This window comes from Pleurodeles waltl, chromosome 5 (genome assembly GCF_031143425.1).
Source record: "Pleurodeles waltl isolate 20211129_DDA chromosome 5, aPleWal1.hap1.20221129, whole genome shotgun sequence".
Taxonomy (NCBI): domain Eukaryota; kingdom Metazoa; phylum Chordata; class Amphibia; order Caudata; family Salamandridae; genus Pleurodeles; species Pleurodeles waltl.
In genome coordinates this window covers 214406684-214425088 of record NC_090444.1, presented here as the reverse complement: position 1 = coordinate 214425088, position 18405 = coordinate 214406684, and positions in this window count along the sequence as shown.

The window sequence follows — 18405 nt, the reverse complement described above, 5'->3', positions numbered from 1 at the left end:
ACAGACAAGTATTCCTAACTAACTGCATGTTATGAGGTCTGCAATAATTGGTTGGGGTATGCTCCACTGTACTACTTTGTTAACTGGGCACTGCAGTGACACTGTCTATCGTTCTTTGTTTGTCCCTCCTAATCTTCCACCCCCCCCCCAAGTATAATTTGTACTGCCACTATTGTGTCCATTTTTTAGGTGCCATGCCAGATTCCTGTTCAGCCTATTTGTGACTAAGAGGTTCTGAGCCTTGAGACGAGGCACACTGACTTGCATTATACTAAAGGTTGAAATCTCTGCACAAACTCCCCTGGAATAAGATACTGTCAGACTAGTTCTATGGGGCCTACACAAAATCCAGGAACACAAGTGTCTCTCACAATAAATGAATTCTCCAATCACTTTTTTATTCGATACTGCGATATAAAACAATTATGAAATATTAAGCAAACATCAACAAAGGTTTTAGAGGTTTGCTGGCATTGATCTAAATGGGATTATTACATTGGTATTTTTGACACTTTATTTAGTACTCACACAGCTGCCCTTTACATAGAAATGGATATTAACATAAAAAAAAAAATTCTAGGATGGAAGAAACTCCTCTTGATCCTCTTCTGGTCTCTATACCCCTTAGGCCCCACATTTCTTACTCTGTTGATTAGTGCACAGTGTTAATGGGAACATGATTGAGAGAGTGGGTGAATGTGACTTCTGATACTCTGAAGTACTGAAATGTGTACCTAGCTGTCTACCATTGTGAGTTTCAACATCCTAAATAAGGAAACTTGATAAAAACACATTTAATGATTGAGGAGAATATTAGGATATAGGGTCTCGTGTACAAAGCCTTTTTCGAATTGGAAAGCCTGAAATTCATAAAAGCACGGGGTCTACGTATGCTAATGGACATTTCTTTATGTACAGAAGCCCTGTAACAAGTGGGAAGATTTTTTCCCACTCCTAAAAGGGCTTTTGCAACCATGTCCGAATCACAAATTGAAGGGGGAAATAAAAGGGGTACCCCTCCTATTTAAGAGTCGGAGAGGAATGTATCCATGTTTTGTGACTGCAATTGTGGTTGCAAGCCATTGTTCAGATACCTCACATCAAAAAGGGGGATTATGTGATTTGCAAAGAGGATGGGGCTCTTTGGGACTCCATTCATTTTCTGAATATTGAAAAAAGTTTCAAGAAAGTTCACAGTGGTTTACTGGACAACTGCCAACTCAGCAAAAGTTTTGAAAAAAAGAAAACGTTTTTTTAAACACAGTCCCATTTCCTTTAAGGAAAACAAGCAGAATTAAAAAAAAAAAAAAAAAAAAATTATATGAACACAATCTCAGACATGGTGGTCTGCTGACCCTTGCAGGCCACTAGCCCTGTGATAGTGGCCAATCTTAGGGAGTCACAAATTGGAACCTGACAAATATTAATTAGACAGGCAGTTCTGCGATCACATGTGATTCTGTATTTTGTGAACTGACCTTTCTGTACATGGGTAGGTTTGCAAAATTCTATTCTGTCACATAAAATCAGGGCGCAATTTGGGACCCCTTTTATGACCAGAATAATAGGACATGAGGCCTATTGTGAAAAAGTTAGCAGGTAAAATTCCAGCTAGCACATGCTAGACCTATGGGAGGGAATGAAGTTTAGCTAAGCCTGAGGAGCCCATTCAGCTTGGAGTTCCGAAGAAGCCTAAACCAGCAGAAAAGGAGAAAGCAAAGGCTGCAGAACAAAAAACAGAATATAAGGGAAATAGGAGTGCACTAATGCAATCACAATAGGTCAGTGGGAAACGTGAATAGTTTTGGGCTCGGCTCTGACTTCTGGATTCAACTTAATATGTTACAAGTTGCCCGTATCTTTCTTTTGATGACTGGTGTAAGCATATCAGATTCTCTGCATTTACAGCAGGAATTAATATTGCTGCTATAGCACCAAATCATGACACAGTGTGTGCAGGGGTACCTGATCTTCAAACATGACTTTGGTTACTTGCTCTAAGTCTTGTTCTCAGACGTATGTACGGCCCACTATCTCTTTCAACCAAAACAGTTTCTTTGGTCAAAGTATCCGAACGTCCCCCTGTTGTGGTTCTAGGCACATAAGTAATTACTAAGGGCCTGATTTAGAACTCTGCGAACAGTTTACTCCGTCACAATGGTGACGGATATCACGCCCGCTGATATCTAAATCATATTATGTCCTATGGGATTTAGATTTCCGCGAGCGCAATATCCACCACTGTTGTGACGGAGTAACCCGTCCGTCAAGTTCTAAATCAGGCCCTTGGTCCTTGCTTCATGTGCCAGAATCAGAGAACTGGGATTTTGTGTATGGGTCATGTATGTGTTTTTGCACCGGATCCCTAAAAGAATGGAGGTGGCTTTTCCATGAGGAAAGTCACCTCTAGGAACTGATGTGGTTATCTCCCACCTGATCTCCCTTTACCCAAGTTGTTCCTTTTAGTTACTTTAGTTGTATCCCCAGGGATGGGGTGGCTAGAGGCCTTCTTGTATGAACTGTCAGGGTGACCTCCTAAGGCTTCAGTTTTGCCCTTGAATTACTGTTGATTTGACACCATGAAGATTGATTAAGCCTAATCCATGATACCCTTGTCTTCAATACTAGCTTGACTGGGGTGTATTACTCATCTTAATGTTATTCCTCAGCTCCCAGATCACCAACAGGAGGTTAGCAGTTTCAGACATCTGTAACTCTGCTATTGTCAGGTGGGAATCCATGTGCCTTGATACATATGGGAATCAGCTGAGCTATAGCATTTGCACCATTATGTCCCTTTGGTCATCTGCATATTGAATTTTTGTTGGTTAATGTTGCTTGAGTCCATCTGCCTATTGACCTTCTTGTTGCCCTTCTTGTCTAACAGGTCCCCTGTTAGGGGCCAAGATGGATTCATCTTGCTGCAAATGTGGGTGTCTTTCCTTTTTCCAAAACATTGTCTGCAGCTCCTACCATTCTCTTCAGCTGCTAGTGTTCTGGTTCATAAAGGACTTGCTTGTGTTCTAGTTCATTAAGGACTTGGCTTGGCAGCTCATGCTGTACTGTTCTTATTGGAGCAGGACCAGGGTTGATTTTCACTGGGTCTAATCTTAGGTGGGTTTAACATGATGGGTTGGAATGCTGACCTGAGCATTTGGCAGTGATTATGATATTTTCAAGCATTTCCCCCATCACCTTTTGTGTGTTTGATGTAAATCTCCAAGTGGCCAAGGCTATGCCCAGATGTGGGTCCTGTGCTCTCCGTGCCACTGGAACCAAGATGCACCAAGAGAAGAGGCCCAACGAGGCTGAAATTGGTCTTGGGTTGCTTGTGTTCCAGTTCAGAGAGGACCTGGTCTGGCAGTTGTCAAGAAGCCCCAAAATCAACTCGCAGTTTCAGACAGGGCCTTGAAAAGAAACAATAATCTATGTATACGTTCATACTGATTAATCTAATCCTAAATTATTTATGATTTTACCTTTGGAACCCTTACAAAAATCCTGAATGGTTGTGGCCCTGACAGTGAAAAAACGAAAGACTTTTTAGTCTTGTTACTACAAAGCCCAGAGAGAATTGGATTTTGGGCATCTTGTGGGCTTCCCAGTATAAAAGGAGACCACACCAAGCCACACATGCTCAGAATTCAGCAACTGGACTGTAGGTGCTGTTTGTGTGTTTCTCTGGAGAGCCTTCCTAAGATTTACTGACAAGAGCAGCTGTGCTGTGGTAGGAGCGAGGATGTGATCCCCTGTGTTTCCCTCTAGTACAAAAGCGTATTGACGGTTCCTAATTGATTTCTCGCTGCTTCATTTTTCTTGCCCTGAACTGTGCCCTTAAGGTAGAAGTGGACGTAGGGGAGATACTGGAAGGTCAAACTTACCATTGTAACTCCAGTCCTAGAATATTTGCAGAAAAACCTACATTCCCCCAAATATTCCAGGATGCTTATTTACTATTCTAACTACAGTCTTAGAATATGTTAGGGGAAGTTATGAATTGCCCACATGTTTTTTGAAGGGTTGAAAAGTAGTAATTTTGACAAGTGCTGCCTCAGATATTCCAATGAAAGAAAATAAACTCTTTTTCTTACTTTGTTTCCAAATTATCAAGCCTCACGAGAGAGCGGTTTTCGATACAAAATATTTGTTAAAATGAAGAGGGTGTTGTGAGCAATGTTTTTTTATTTTCAATGCTGAATGAAAGGAAAAGGGATACTTTCTTAGTTTAATTAGGAAAAGGCAAAACTCAAAATGAATGATTATTCATTTCCCGAGACTGTTATTTTCCAGAAGAAACTATTATTGATTTTCTGAAGCTGTCAATATATAAATGTTCTTAACTCAATGGACTTATCAAAGACCTTTTATGAACCAAGTCATGGTATGTGTATATTTAGAGGTCAGAGGTAGTGCTGCCTGGCAGTGACCCACCGTGAGCCATGCTACTCCTGAAGAAGTAGTTCAGGTATGTTTGTTCCTATTGAAGCAGGACCAAGACTGATTTGCATATGGTGGGGTCAAATCTGAAGTGGCATAGCTGGAAAAATTATGGGTTGGAATGCTACACAAAGTGACTGCCAGTGGTTAGACTATTTGCAAGCATTTCTCTGGTCACAGTTTGCCCACTTAGGACATTACATCAAACACACAAAGGTATACCCAGACGTGGGTCCAGTGCTCAATGTGCTAATGCAACCAAGCAGCACCCAACAGAAAAGGCCCAACTAAGGTAAAATGTTTTTTGGGTTACTTGGGTTCCGGTTATAGAGGACTTGGGGCCAGATGTATCAAAGAGTTTTACCCATTCTGTGTCTATGGGAAAATGCTTTAGTACATGTGGCCCTTGGTGTTTCGTGCCAAACTGTTCTTGTGCAAGAGCAAGGCTGATTTGCATATGGCTGGGACTAATCTGAGCTGGCATATGGGCACAAAAACGATGGGTTGGAATGCTAATCCGAGTGATTGCCAGTGGTTAGATTATTACAAGCTTTCATCCCATCACCTTTTGTGTGTTTGATGTAACGCCCCAAGTGGCCTAGGGTATGCCCATAGTGGTATCCCATGCTCACTGTATCACCTGAATCATGTGTATCCAACTGGAAAGTCCCAACAAGGCATACCCTGGCCACGTAGGACATTACCTATCACAAGTACTATAAGCTTGTTTACCAGTTAGAGCTATATTCAGAATTAAGAAATACATTTTGTGCTTGCTTTGGGCTCTAGGTGACAAAATAATAACTTTAAAATCAAAGAAGTCATTAACACTGTAAGGAAATGGCTCCCTGTTACAGTTACCCCCCACTTTTTGCCTGATACTGATGCTGACTTGACTGAGAAGTGTGCTGGGACCCTGCTAACCAGGCCCCAGCACCAGTGTTCTTTCACCTAAAATGTACCATTGTTCCACAATTGGCACACCCCTGGCACACAGATAAGTCCCTTGTAAAAGGTACCAGTGGTACCAAGGGCCCTGTGACCAGGGAAGGTCCCTAAGGGCTGCAGCATATGTTGTGCCACCCTAAAGGGACCCCTCAACTAACACATGCACACTGCCATTGCAGATTGTGTGTGTTGGTGGGGAGAAAAAGGCAAAGTCGACATGGCATCCCCCTCAGGATGCCATGCACACAAAATGCTGCCTGTGGCATAGGTAAGTCACCCCTCTAGCAGGCCTTACAGCCCTAAGGCAGGGTGCACTATACCACAGGTGAGGGCATAGCTGCGTGAGCAATATGCCCCTACAGTGTCTAAGTCTATTCTTAGACATTGTAAGTACAGTGTGGCCATATTAAGTATATGGTCTGGGAGTTTGTCAAAAAGGAACTCCACAGCTCCATAATGGCTACACTGAATACTGGGAAGTTTGGTATCAAACTTCTCAGAATAATAAACCCACACTGATGCCAGTGTTGGATTTATTAAAAAATGCACAAAGAGGGCATCTTAGAGATGCCCCCTGTATTTTACCCAATTGTTCAGTGCAGGACTGACTGGTCTGTGCCAGCCTGCTGCTGAGAGACGAGTTTCTGACCCCATGTGGTGAGGGCCTTTGTGCTCTCTGAGGACAGAAACAAAAGCTTGCTCTGGGTGGAGGTGCTTCACACCTTCCCACTGCAGGAATTGTAACACCTAGCAGTGAGCCTCAAAGGCTCAGGCTTTGTGTTACAATGCCCCAGGGCACTCCAGCTAGTGGAGATGCCCGCCCCCCTGGACACAGCCCCCACTTTTGGCAGCAAGTCCAGAGTAGATAATGAGAAAAACAAGGAGGAGTCACCCACCAGTCAGGACAGCCCCTAAGGTGTCCTGAGCTGAGGTGACCCCTGCCTTTAGAAATTCTCAATCTTGATTTTGGAGGATTCCCCCAATAGGAATAGGGATTTGCCCCTCTCCCCTCAGGGAGGAGGCACAAAGAGGGTGTAGCCACCCTCAAGGACAGTAGCCATTGACTACTGCCTTCCCAGACCTAAACACACCCCTAAAATCAGTATTTAGGGGCTCCCCAGAACCTAGGAAACTATATTCCTGCAACCTGAAGATGAAGAAGGACTGCTGACCTGAAGCCCTGCAGAGAAGACGGAAACACCAACTGCTTTGGCCCCAGCCCTACCGGCCTGTCTCCCCACTTCAAGAAAAACTGCAACAGCGATGCGTCCCCCAGGGTCCAGCGACCTCTGAAGCCTCAGAGGACTAACCTGCATCTAAAAGGACCAAGAACTCCCGAGGACAGCGGCCCTGTTCCAAAGAAACTGCAACTTTGCAACAAAGAAGCAACTTCTAAAGACCACACGTTTCCCGCCGGAAGCGTGAGACTTTCCACTCTGCATCCGATGCCCCCGGCTCGACCTGCGGAGAACCAACACTACAGGGAGGACTCCCCGTCGACTGCGAGCCCGTGAGTAGCCAGAGTTGACCCCCTTGATCCCCCACAGCGACGCCTGCAGAGGGAATCCAGAGGCTCCCCCTGACCGCGACTGCCTGCTTCACAGAACCCGACGCCTGGTAAAGACACTGCACCCGCAGCCCCCAGGGCCTGAAGGATCTGACCTTCAGTGCAGAAGCGACCCCCAGATGGCCCTCTCCCTTGTCCAGGTGGTGGCTACCCAGAGGAGCCCCCCCCCCACTTGCCAGCCTGCTTCGCTGAAGAGACCCCTGGGTCTCCCATTGAAACCCATTGCGAACCCGACGCCTGTTTGCACACGGCACCCGGCCGCCCCGTGCCGCTGAGGGTGTACTTTCTGTGCTGACTTGTGTCCCCCCCGGTGCCCTACAAAAGCCCCCTGGTCTGCCCTCTGAGGTCACGGTTACTTACCTGCTGGCAGACTGGAACCGGGGCACCCCCTTCTCCATTGAAGCCTATGCGTTTTGGGCACCACTTTGACTTCTGCACCTGACCGGCCCTGAGCTGCTGGTGTGGTAACTTTGGGGTTGCACTGAACCCCCAACAGTGGGCTACCTTAGACCCAACTTTGAACCCTGTAGGTGTTTTACTTACCTACAAAACTAACCAAAACTTACCTCCCCAGGAACTGTTGAAAATTGCACTGTCTAGTTTTAAAAACCTTATTGCCATTTTTGCTAAAACTGTACATGATATTGTGTTGTCAAAGTTCCTAAGATACCTGAGTGAAATACCTTTCATTAGAAGTATTACTTGTAAATCTTGAACCTGTGGTTCTTAAAATAAACTAAGAAAATATATTTTTGTATGTGAAAAACTATTGGCCTGGAATTGTCTTTGAGTGTGTGTTCCTCATTTATTGCCTGTGTGTGTACAACAAATGCTTAACACTACCCTCTGATAAGCCTACTGCTCGACCACACTACCACAAAATAGAGCATTAGAATTATCTCTTTTTGCCACTATCTTACCTCTAAGGGGAACCCTTGGACTCTGTGCATGCTATTTCTTACTTTAAAATAGTACATACAGAGCCAACTTCCTACAAGCACTGTTTGTGTAGTTTCTACCGTTGGTCATATATGTATTTGCTGTCTTTGATATCAACATAACATATTATAATACTTCTGATGAAATACACTTTTTGGGGAATTTTCAGTAGTTCATAGTCCATATGGCTGATTATTCTGACAGTGCAATTTGTTGCTAAATAACAGCATCTTTTATTAATGTAGATTCATTTGGTGGTGGTGTAGGTTTAGTTACAATGATTACAAGTAGTTGATGTTGCTGCATTTCATCTTTTTTTGTTGTGATTATGTAAGGCCTTTCAATTAAATTCTCAAGAATGATCATTATACAGTTTTTAAGGATTTCGAATTTTTATGTAAACAATGTATTTGTAGTGTCAAGCACACATTATTAAAAGCCTTTTCCCAATTATTCACTCACACAGAGTGATATTAGAATGTATTTATTCAACTTTTTCACCTAAATTGAAAATATCATATTTGATTTTGCTACAACAAGATTCAAATCTAAGCTCCACCGAAATACATAATAAACAGAATTTGATGAAAAAAGTATAAGGGATGTATTTAAGAGGAAGTGGAGAAGCTAATAAAGAATGTTTACAAAAGAAGATTTGATTTTAAAACAATAAAAATAAAAGATGGTGAATAAAAATATGTTGTATTTGGAGGAGGTGTGCCTGGTTTTGAGGCAAGACTGGTTTTTGAGGCAAGACTTCATCACATTTACAGCCCTTATTTTGACCCAATCGGTACTGTTGGGTGCTTCCCCACCAGGCTCAGATTACCTTGGCACCGGGTGCTCTTGGCATTTATGTGCCTGAGTTGCAGAGGGACGGGTTACCTTGGTCCAATTAGTTTTATACCTCCTTTGTTACCCTGGTTTACAGGTTTGCTGGTATAGTTACCACCAGTCAACAGTCAACAATCAGTGCAAAACACCAGCCAGTGCAGATTGAGCTCAGCTTTTTACATGCAGAAGTTCAAATCAGTTCCAGGGTCTAATGACCCTTTTAGTAAGGATTGTGACCAGTTTGAAAATCAAAGAGGTAATGTGTCAGAGTTTACTTTACTAATCTTTGGATCGCATATCACAACTGCTCAGACTAAATGAATGCTTGATCTCTTACATGGGTGGATACATTTTAAGGGCAATTTTATTTTCATTTAATGTCAACAATCTAATTTTAAAATTAACACTTCACCACAGCCAGTGTTCAACTGACATTAATGAAAAGTAAATATTTTTTCAAGAAGTACAACACTTCCCTGGTTTTGACACAGGATCACAGCCTTGGTACTCCAACACCCACCCTCCACCACTAACCCCTCTCCAACCTCTTCAGGCCTACAGGTTATGAGCGGGGAATACCTGGTTAGATGTGTGAATCTGGCTCTCTTTTCTCAGGTGCTTTTTGTAATCATTCCTTCTCCAGGTGCTTCCCTGCTGCTGCCTTTGTTCAGCGGTTTGCACCCTTCCCTGTGACAGTGTCCTGTGAGGACCCTTCAAGCTCGTTCTCAGGGGAAGTGGAACTTAAGGGCAACTTAAAAACACTTACGACAAGAGTTCCTTGTTGACCCTGGAATCACGAGGCCTGGTTACTACAAGAAGTGAATATCCAAGAACCTTTTTTCTAGGATTTGATTTTCAGAGGGTAGCGAGGTTAAACAACAAGGCTTACTCTTGAAGAGTGGTATGAGGCGGAATGTCAAATACGGTGAATAAATCTAGTTCCTTGCCAGTGTTACATTCTTAGCTAAAGAAAGAAGACTTATTTCGTTCCCTTGCTTGTTAGGTACAAGGATGCTTTGGACACCTCTCTGTGTTAGTTCCCTGTGCGCACATCAGCGGGGGTACCTTCAGCAGGGCTGTATTCGGAAGCAGCCTGAGTGCAGTGGCTGGTTCGGGTAGGAGCTCTTAGCATTTGGGTAAGAAGTGATGCACAGTTCTGGTCCACACTCCTGGTGCAGTTGTTGGAGAAGTCAGGCACTGCCCCGCTCTAGCACTCCCGGGCCCTGTGTGAGAGGCAGCAGATGCACTGATGTGCAGTGGGGCCACGCCTGCACCAAGGAGAGTTGTGAGGTCCTTGGACTGTTAGACTGTGCTAGCTGTGAGGAGTCCACAGTGGCCAGGTGTCGCACTCCAATCTGCCTAAGCTCTCGTGGTCCATAGCAGTGAGGACCAGGATGCTGGCACTGGGATACAAACAGGGAAATGCATGTGGTGTTTTCACGGAGAAACAATGCATTCTTAGTGCTCGGTGTCCACCAGCACAGAGCACTGTGGGGAGGCAGTACATTTGGATTGCATTCCTTAGGGACCATGTAATGGAGCAGCCATTGGAAGACGGAAGTGATGGTACCTAGCAGCTTCCATCTTCCGAAGCGGTCTGAACCTTGGAAGCTACCTGACGTTTCTTTTGCTCCCACTCAGCAGTGCTGTCGGGCTGGGTCCATCTGTGTCAGGGAGCTGCAGATAGATGGGATGCATCCATTCCCAATGTCGACAGTCTATGGTCGGGCTGGGTGGCAGCAATGAGTTTCCTGTCTTGTTAGTGCTCTGTGATTTGACGTTTCTCACAGCAGCAGGTGGAACAGTTCATCCTAAGTGTCAGGGCTCCAGTAAGGTAGATTCTCAGTTTGCCCAGCAGCTCGCCACCTTTTCCGTCAGGTTGTAATTGTAGTAGGTCTTTTCCTCAGTCCGGGGGATATTCAGGCTTCCTTAAGGGGAAACGGAGACGTTTCTTACTTCCATCTCATCTGTTTTTCAGAGCTGGTGCTCGGAGTTTCTTCAAGCTAAAGATAACACCTCCCAGGCAGCGCCAGTTGAGCCCCAGCCAAACCTTCAGAGAGAACCAATCACTTTCAAGTGCATCTTTCATGTAGCTGTTGTTTATGAAGATGTGCCATTACTCTGGTTTCCCAGGGGATGTCATGTATCCTATAGAATCCACCGCTAGGTGTATGCGGTGTAGAAGACCTGCAGCCAACCAGGGGTTACTGCTGGGAATTTGCTTCCTTGGTACAGAGGGTAACAGTAATGGGCAGTCCGCCCATCTCCTCCGTGAAGGTGGGTTGTAGTGGTCATGCCCTTGGCCACGGTTCTGTCTCTCCTTAAGGCCTTAGGCTAGTCTGCTGGACTTGGATTGATACTTGGAAAGTCAACACAAAGTGACCTTGCTGCTTCATGAAAAGATGTGAAACCAGACAAATAACACTGGCTACTGTAGGGAGAGAGAAGATCAACATTGGTCGACATGTAGTGAAACTATTTGTCATATCATGTCCAACTCATGGGAACAGTAGTCGCCCAGTAGCATTTTGAGTGGAGCCCTACAATCCAGAAGAATATGGAGCTCTGGTGCGAGGCAACGAACAAATTAAGAAGTGCAGCTGTCGGGAGGATTAAAACACGTTTCTCTGCACAGGAAATCATCCCGGGTCGACCAGAAATTACAAACAAAACAGCACATGGCAATTGCACCTGGGACTATTCACCTTTCAGGAGTAAGCAGTTATCAGTACAACTAGAGGTCCCAAATTGGAATCCTTCTTAAGTTGCAGTGCTGTGTGGGAGTGGTATGATTGTAGAGTGATTGGAGTGGCTGTGCTTCAACTGTGTGTGTATTGGAGGTTTTGGGAGACAATATAAGATCATGATCATCAAATCAGGAATTATGTTACATTTTTACCATTGCATTCCACTTTCATATCTTTATAATTTTAGGCACACGGAGATCAAGAGATTTGCTCAGATAGATTTTCAGTCAAGCCCAAAATTGGAATATTGACCCTGGGCCCCAGGTTTTGAAGTCGGCAGCTGAGCCTTCAGGCTACATCACTTTCGTTTTTCCACTATCAACAATGCCAAGAGTAGTTGGATTGCACGTGCAAAGATGGCAACACTAGCAGCAAGCAAGGTGAATGAGAGGACGTTGAGTGATGCAACAGCATCACTGCAGGGCCATTTGATGAACTGTGGCCAGCTGAGATGGCAGACTACCTAATATGGGAAGATGATCCAGAATTAGTGGACAGCCCAGGGAATACCCAGGAGCATGTGGAGGTGGCCTCCTTCATCCACAAGCTTGCCCAGTGAAAGCATTGTCCTGCAAGTAGTCTAGTGACAGAATTATTGTGCTTGTAGACGTAGGGTACCTGTGCCATTCTTACCGTTTCTGTAACCATGAGAAACCTGCAGGAGAGTTCTGATTGGAAGAGATATTAGGAGAGAAGTTCACTGATAGAGCTGAGGAGTTTATGATCTTTACTCTGGCTGTTGGTCAGTCTGCCCCAGGAACAAGCAGCCCTGGTGTGGACCCGTTGGGTTGCTGTACCTGCTCTCATTCAAACAGAAACATCCGCAAGTGTCCGGATCTGTTTGCAGTATGAGTATCAAAAACCACACTCACGCCTTTAACCATTGTGTATCAAAATCTTCGCTTTTGCTGACGTTATCCTATTCACCCAATGAGAATGTTCAAGATCAAAATCTAACATGGCTTCTCGCAAATTAAGGCAGATATCTACATCCCAGAGTGGCCCAGAATAACCAAATCTAGTACAGTATGCATGAATCTACACCTGGGTGAACTCTCTATCCTTCTTGAAAGGTATGCCTGGTAGCTAAGTAGCACTGACAGGCTAAAACAGAAACAAGTTAAAATGCACACTGTATTGATATTGGCACCATCAGCTTTGGGGGCACAGGTGCCCTAAATGCGGGGGAAGATGGAGGAAGAATTTAAAAAATGTATTGGAAAAAACAAACATACTAGAAAAGGCTTGGGGTGAATTGAGTGTTCCATTTACTACCGACTACAAAGGCCAAACAGTCCGATGAAACGTGCATGTATGTGTAGATATGCACAATCCTACAAGCAGATAAGATAGAGACCTCACACACCCATGAGTACATGAGGCAGGACCGCAAGTGCTTTGGTTGGTGCTCCGCTGCTGTGGCGTTTCAGCTGACCCAAAGAAGATGGTGCTTGCACGACTGTTGCGGGTGCTGCTTAAATGCTCAGTCACCTGGGAATGGAACGGTAAATAAGAAATGGCTTTCTAAAAAGGCCTCATATTAGAAGCCCATTGTCTACTTCGATCAAACGCAAACAGATGGAAGTTGGGGGGGTTGGTGCAAGTACTTGTAGTCTAAATGACACCTAGCCAAAAAATCTCATGGTTGATAGGTAAAAACTATAGCCTATGTTAGTCGTGCTCTCGATCTAACTGAACAGTGATATTCCACCTAGAGAGGAATGTGATAGCCATTCTGAGGGGGTAATGTGATTTCAGATTGTATCTGCAGGATCACTCTTGCCATTTTCCCCGGACCAAAACCCTTGATTCTCATCTTCAGTGACTCTGGTCCACATCCACCCCAAAGCACATTGAAAAATTGATGGTGCAGCTCCATTTGCCGTTTAGATGCTACACTGCACATGGACAGGCAATACTCTTTCACCTGACATCCCATAGAAGCCATGATAATTGGTCTCATAAAAGAATGCAATCACATTTTTGATTCACACCTCATCTCATACTCCAGGAAGTCCTAACTATAGAAGAGATCAGGGAGAAGTTGTAATTGGATATCCGCTTGCTGCTGGCACGTAAAGCTCTTTAATACACTGGGGGAGACAATTGTCTGTTGCCACAGTGCAGTCATTGCGTACTGGAAAATGTAACTTACGTAGGAAATATGGCTAACACTCAGTTTGTCTCTGATGAGGTCATCATGTGGGTTTTGTTGATATTTATACTACAAAGCCTTGCCCACACCTTTATTGATCTAGCTTACCAGTGACAGCAATGAGTGGTTCATAGGAAGGACAGGCAGGTGGAAAAAAGTGTAATTTATAGAATGATGGGAAAACTCATTATACCCTACACAATGTGCCACATATCCAGTCACCAGAAAAGGCAGAAGCAATGTGCTTCCCTCCTCAATTGATGAAGCCATCATAAAACCTATATCCAGATTTCTGATCACTGCTCAATTGCTCACACATTCTGGTGGTTATAATAAATACCACCATACCCAATAGACTTTGTACAATTTACGACAACTGAGAGTGTAATCCCCTTGGTGAAGCGATTCTACAATCAGATAAAGTACCCCTTCACAAGGAAAAACGTCACAAGACTACCTGGCATTTCTTGAGTCAGATGATGGTCCCAAGCTAAAGAGGAGGAGAGGGCATTAGGAGCATTCTGCTCAGGTGCCTCAGAATCGCAAGACAAGAGGTCTATATATGCGCAGTCTTGTAGCAACCTCTGAAGGGATGCTGGAAATTGCAGATGTCCACATGTTGCCTTTCTTCAATCCTAGAGTCTGATCTTAATACTATTAGCTTGCTTTATCCTAACCCACTCTTAATAGACGTTTGAATGCATCAACCCCATAGGAGTCTGAGATACTCAAAGGAAAAGAAGCATTGACATGGATAGAGAGCAGAGCGCTCAGGCTGTGAAAATACATAAGAAGATACAGTGCCCATAAATACTGAAAAGAGAACTGAAGCTTGATCCTTTAATCCCACGATTCACTGTTTATTGTTAGAAAGGCACAATGATCACCACCATATAAGATGATTAGACAGTGACCAGAGTCTTCTCGCAGTTCAAGGAGGTCATACTTGACTGAAGTTGAGAAACCCTTTTATCCTCTGAGACCCGGGCAGTTTCACCATCTGGCAAAGAATGACATGCTCTCAGCTTGCGGCAGGGCACCATCGCGAGAGCCAATAGTAGGTGTCGCATGTAGTCCTACAGTGCAGGTCACCATCACCAGTGCCATTAGTAGGTGCCACATCTTGTCCTTCTACACTAAAGCTACCTCTCCCCGATGCCCCTCAGAGAAATGTGTGCTCAAGAACACAGCTGTGGTCAATCATTATTAATTGCTGGTGGATCATGGATAACCCTTGTGTCTCCATGGAGATAGGGATGCTCCCAGCAGGACTAGGACTCCAGGTAGAATCTATGAACCAAGTTACGGACACCCACCAGACAAAAGGACAGTAGATCTTATTCTCAGATCCTCAGAGCTGCTGCGATCCCCTTTCAGCCTGTGCGCAATGTTCCTATCAGCCCTCCCATTTTCCCCTGCACAAAGTTTGCTAGAAAAGCCTTGTGAAACTTGTGTGAGGAAAAACACAATACTCTGCCGTATACAGCTTACCACAGGGGAAAACCGGCAACATGACTGTGTTATCACCTATTCGAAACTGAGGAATTCGTATTGCACAATGGAAAAAACAGAGACTGCGGCATTGATAAGTCCTGATGCAATATTTCCACAACATTTTAGAACTGCACTGGTAACAAGGCTTTGAGGATCTTACCCAGGCGGCTCGGAATATTGAGCATTTCAGTTTGAACATATTCCCATGGAAATCACATTGTTTCCCGTGTTTAAATCATCGCTGAAATATGTTTATATCTAGATCTTTGCTGCATGTTCGTTCATGGCTCCTTCAACTACTCTCAGATCAGTGTCTGAGGCATCTTTGCTGCCCGAGGGGGCGAAAAAGCCCTCAGGAGCCCCAGTTCTGACCATTTTAACACTTATGTTACCCATCTGTTTTTTCAATAGTACAAGTTTATTTTGGCGTAGTTAGCTTGAAAACCTGTGTTTTTTCACCACAATGCAGCTAACAAAGGTCACTGATTGGAATTAGAATGTTTCGGTTTTTTTTACCTTTCGTAAATATATCTTTGATAATATATGAATTATGATGATTTTACTTGTGAAATTAAAAGTTAATTTGCAAAGTTAGCCACTCAATGTCCCATGCCATAACTTGTGAGGAGACTTAGTAAGTGAAATGCTTGCAAATAAAATGGAAATTGCTAGTAATTATTGCTATCCCGATGTTACGGTGTTCGAGGCAAAGGGTACCTCAGAAAAAACATGCATCTCTGTGCTCTTAATAAATAAGTTTAATTTTGCAGGTGCTCTTAATAAATAAGTTTGATTTTGCAGGCACTCGTCTCCTGAACAATTAGCAGAATGCATTCATGCCTTTGTAGTTGGGTCTTGGGACTCTGAGCTGGGTCTGCTATGTCTGTGTTGGATTTTCTTGTCATCCTGATTTCACTAAAAGGTTTTAACTTGTTCATTTTTTAGATCAGCAACTTAAATATATTTAGGCCCAGTTTTAAAGGATTCGCAAAGACTTTGCATCAGGGTTGCGTCTGTGTTTTTTTACACAGCCGGATACAAGATTATTTTTGGCACTTCCAGAGCCACGCAAATGTCAATTTGTGTAGCTTTGTAAGAAAAAAGTAGGCAATGTAACACATTGTGCTGCATTGCGTTACTTTGAGCAGGGTAGGAGTTCCATGAGTGGTGCATGGGCATTTTCTTGCATCCACCCATAGATTCTGATGCAAACCTATACTTACAAAGAGGTATAGACATGAGTTTGTGCCAAAATGGTGTGCCTGCGTGGGGCTGGTGTAACAATGAGAAATATCTTTATTTCTTCTCTGTGTTTTCTCTTCCTATTCTGCAGCACAAACACAAAGAGGAAAAAGCCTCCAAGAACAGTTTTTGTGTAGGAAAATACCCCTTCCTGTACAAAACCTATCTTGGTCATAACACAGATACCCTTTTCTCTATAGTGCAAGGGTGCCTGCGTTGGCGTTAGGCAGCCCAATGTGTTCCAGCGCATGGGGAGAGTAGAATTGTGCCATTTCTTTAAAGATATGATGCAGTTATGCTCTCTTCAGCTGTCACAGTGCGTCAGACCAACTTTGCTTTCTCCGCTGCACCACACTACTTCTTTGTAATGCCCCATAGTGTCCGGTTTGCCAAAACAGCAGCAAATCTGCAGCCATAGAAGTACTCCTTGTATGGATGTATATTTACTACGCTTTAGAATTCCCAAGCTTTGGCAGTAGTAAGCTTGGAAAGCTATGCCAGGCTCAAGTTTCCTGACATATTACTGGCAGTAAAACACACAAAAGGTGATGAGAAAAATGGTTGCAGATAGTCTAACACAGACTTCTCCAATGAGTAGCTCGTGAGCTACTAATAGCTTCCAAGCTACCTGTAAGAACCCGCCAGTGTGCACCGCAGCCTACTAAAGTAGATACTTTTGCTTGATTGAATTAATATATGTATCCCAAAATTGAAAAGCATATATTTGAAACAGAAATGTGTGTATTTTCAGCACTCATAAGCTTATCTCAAGTATGTAGATAAATGGCTGAATTTCTAAAATATAGTTAAAGCTGATATTTGTGGGATAAATCATAGGGCACTGGGGAGACTTTTTACTAAACATTTAACCGTGGTGCCAGGGACATTGTAGCTGTGGCTTTTATGTACTAACCCTATCGAGGGATTCAAAATTGATAAGGCATTTTCACATTACTGCTGGCAACCTTGCCTGATGCACTGAGGTAGTCACTGTAGGTAATCTTGCATGGGCGGCCTCCTATGTAATCTTGTCTGATGTGGTTAACAAACTAATAAAAACAGTAGCTTGGTATAAGTCTGTTTGAACGTAACTAGCTCTTATTACAGAAAAGGTTGGAGACCCCTGGTCTAACCCAGAGTCGGATTGGGATCATAATTAGGCCAGGGCAGTACCAAAAAAGTGTCCCACATTTACTGGACAGCGTCCTTTCATGAAATACTGTTTGCTTGGTCTCACTAGACTAATTTTTAGAGAAATGTGACAGGGTGGGGATCAAGTGAAGCACACAGCTGCTATTGCTTCAGTAGCCCAAAGGTGGAGGCCAGAGGCCACAAAATCACCTCGTCCCGAGTCATCTCCTTCCAGTTTACCATAATCTCAGGACGATCGCCTGGCAGGAGCAGGGTTAAGAAAAACACAGTGCTGCTTCTCTGTGGGGCTGAGGTGAAATGACCCAGTGGTCACAAAATCACCTTCCCCTCCCCTCTCTTCCAGGGAAACCCTGCATACAGCCATGCCCTGAATGTAATGGCCCAGTGGGGATGGAGGCCATAAAAAAGAGATTGCTTCTGGGCATGGCCGTTCCGCAGGGGCCCGAGGTGAGAATGGCCTGAGGACAAGAGAAACACCTGGTCCTAGCGAGACCATCTCAGCCTAACCCCTTCCTTGCCCATCATATCCTGAAGAGTGATGATCGCCAGGCAGGGGAGGAATAAAGCAAATGGCATGCCATGGCCCGTTTAACAGCGGCCCTAAAAAAGAACAGCCCACAGGTCACCCTTAGGCATTGACCCATCGGCCAATGCGGATTGCCCGCTTTACCAATCCAACCCTGGTCTAACTTCTAGCAATCCCTCGGGTAGCATTCAAACCATTTGATTTCACCCACTCTGCCACTCCAGACATAGGGCCTAATTTAGGACTATAACAGGCGGATTAAAGGCAGACAGGATGGAGGATGACTTTTCATTGTTTACTTCACCTGCCAAATGTTGTTTGATGTTTGTCAGCCCCGCAGACATCTCTATACATTGGCAGGGAC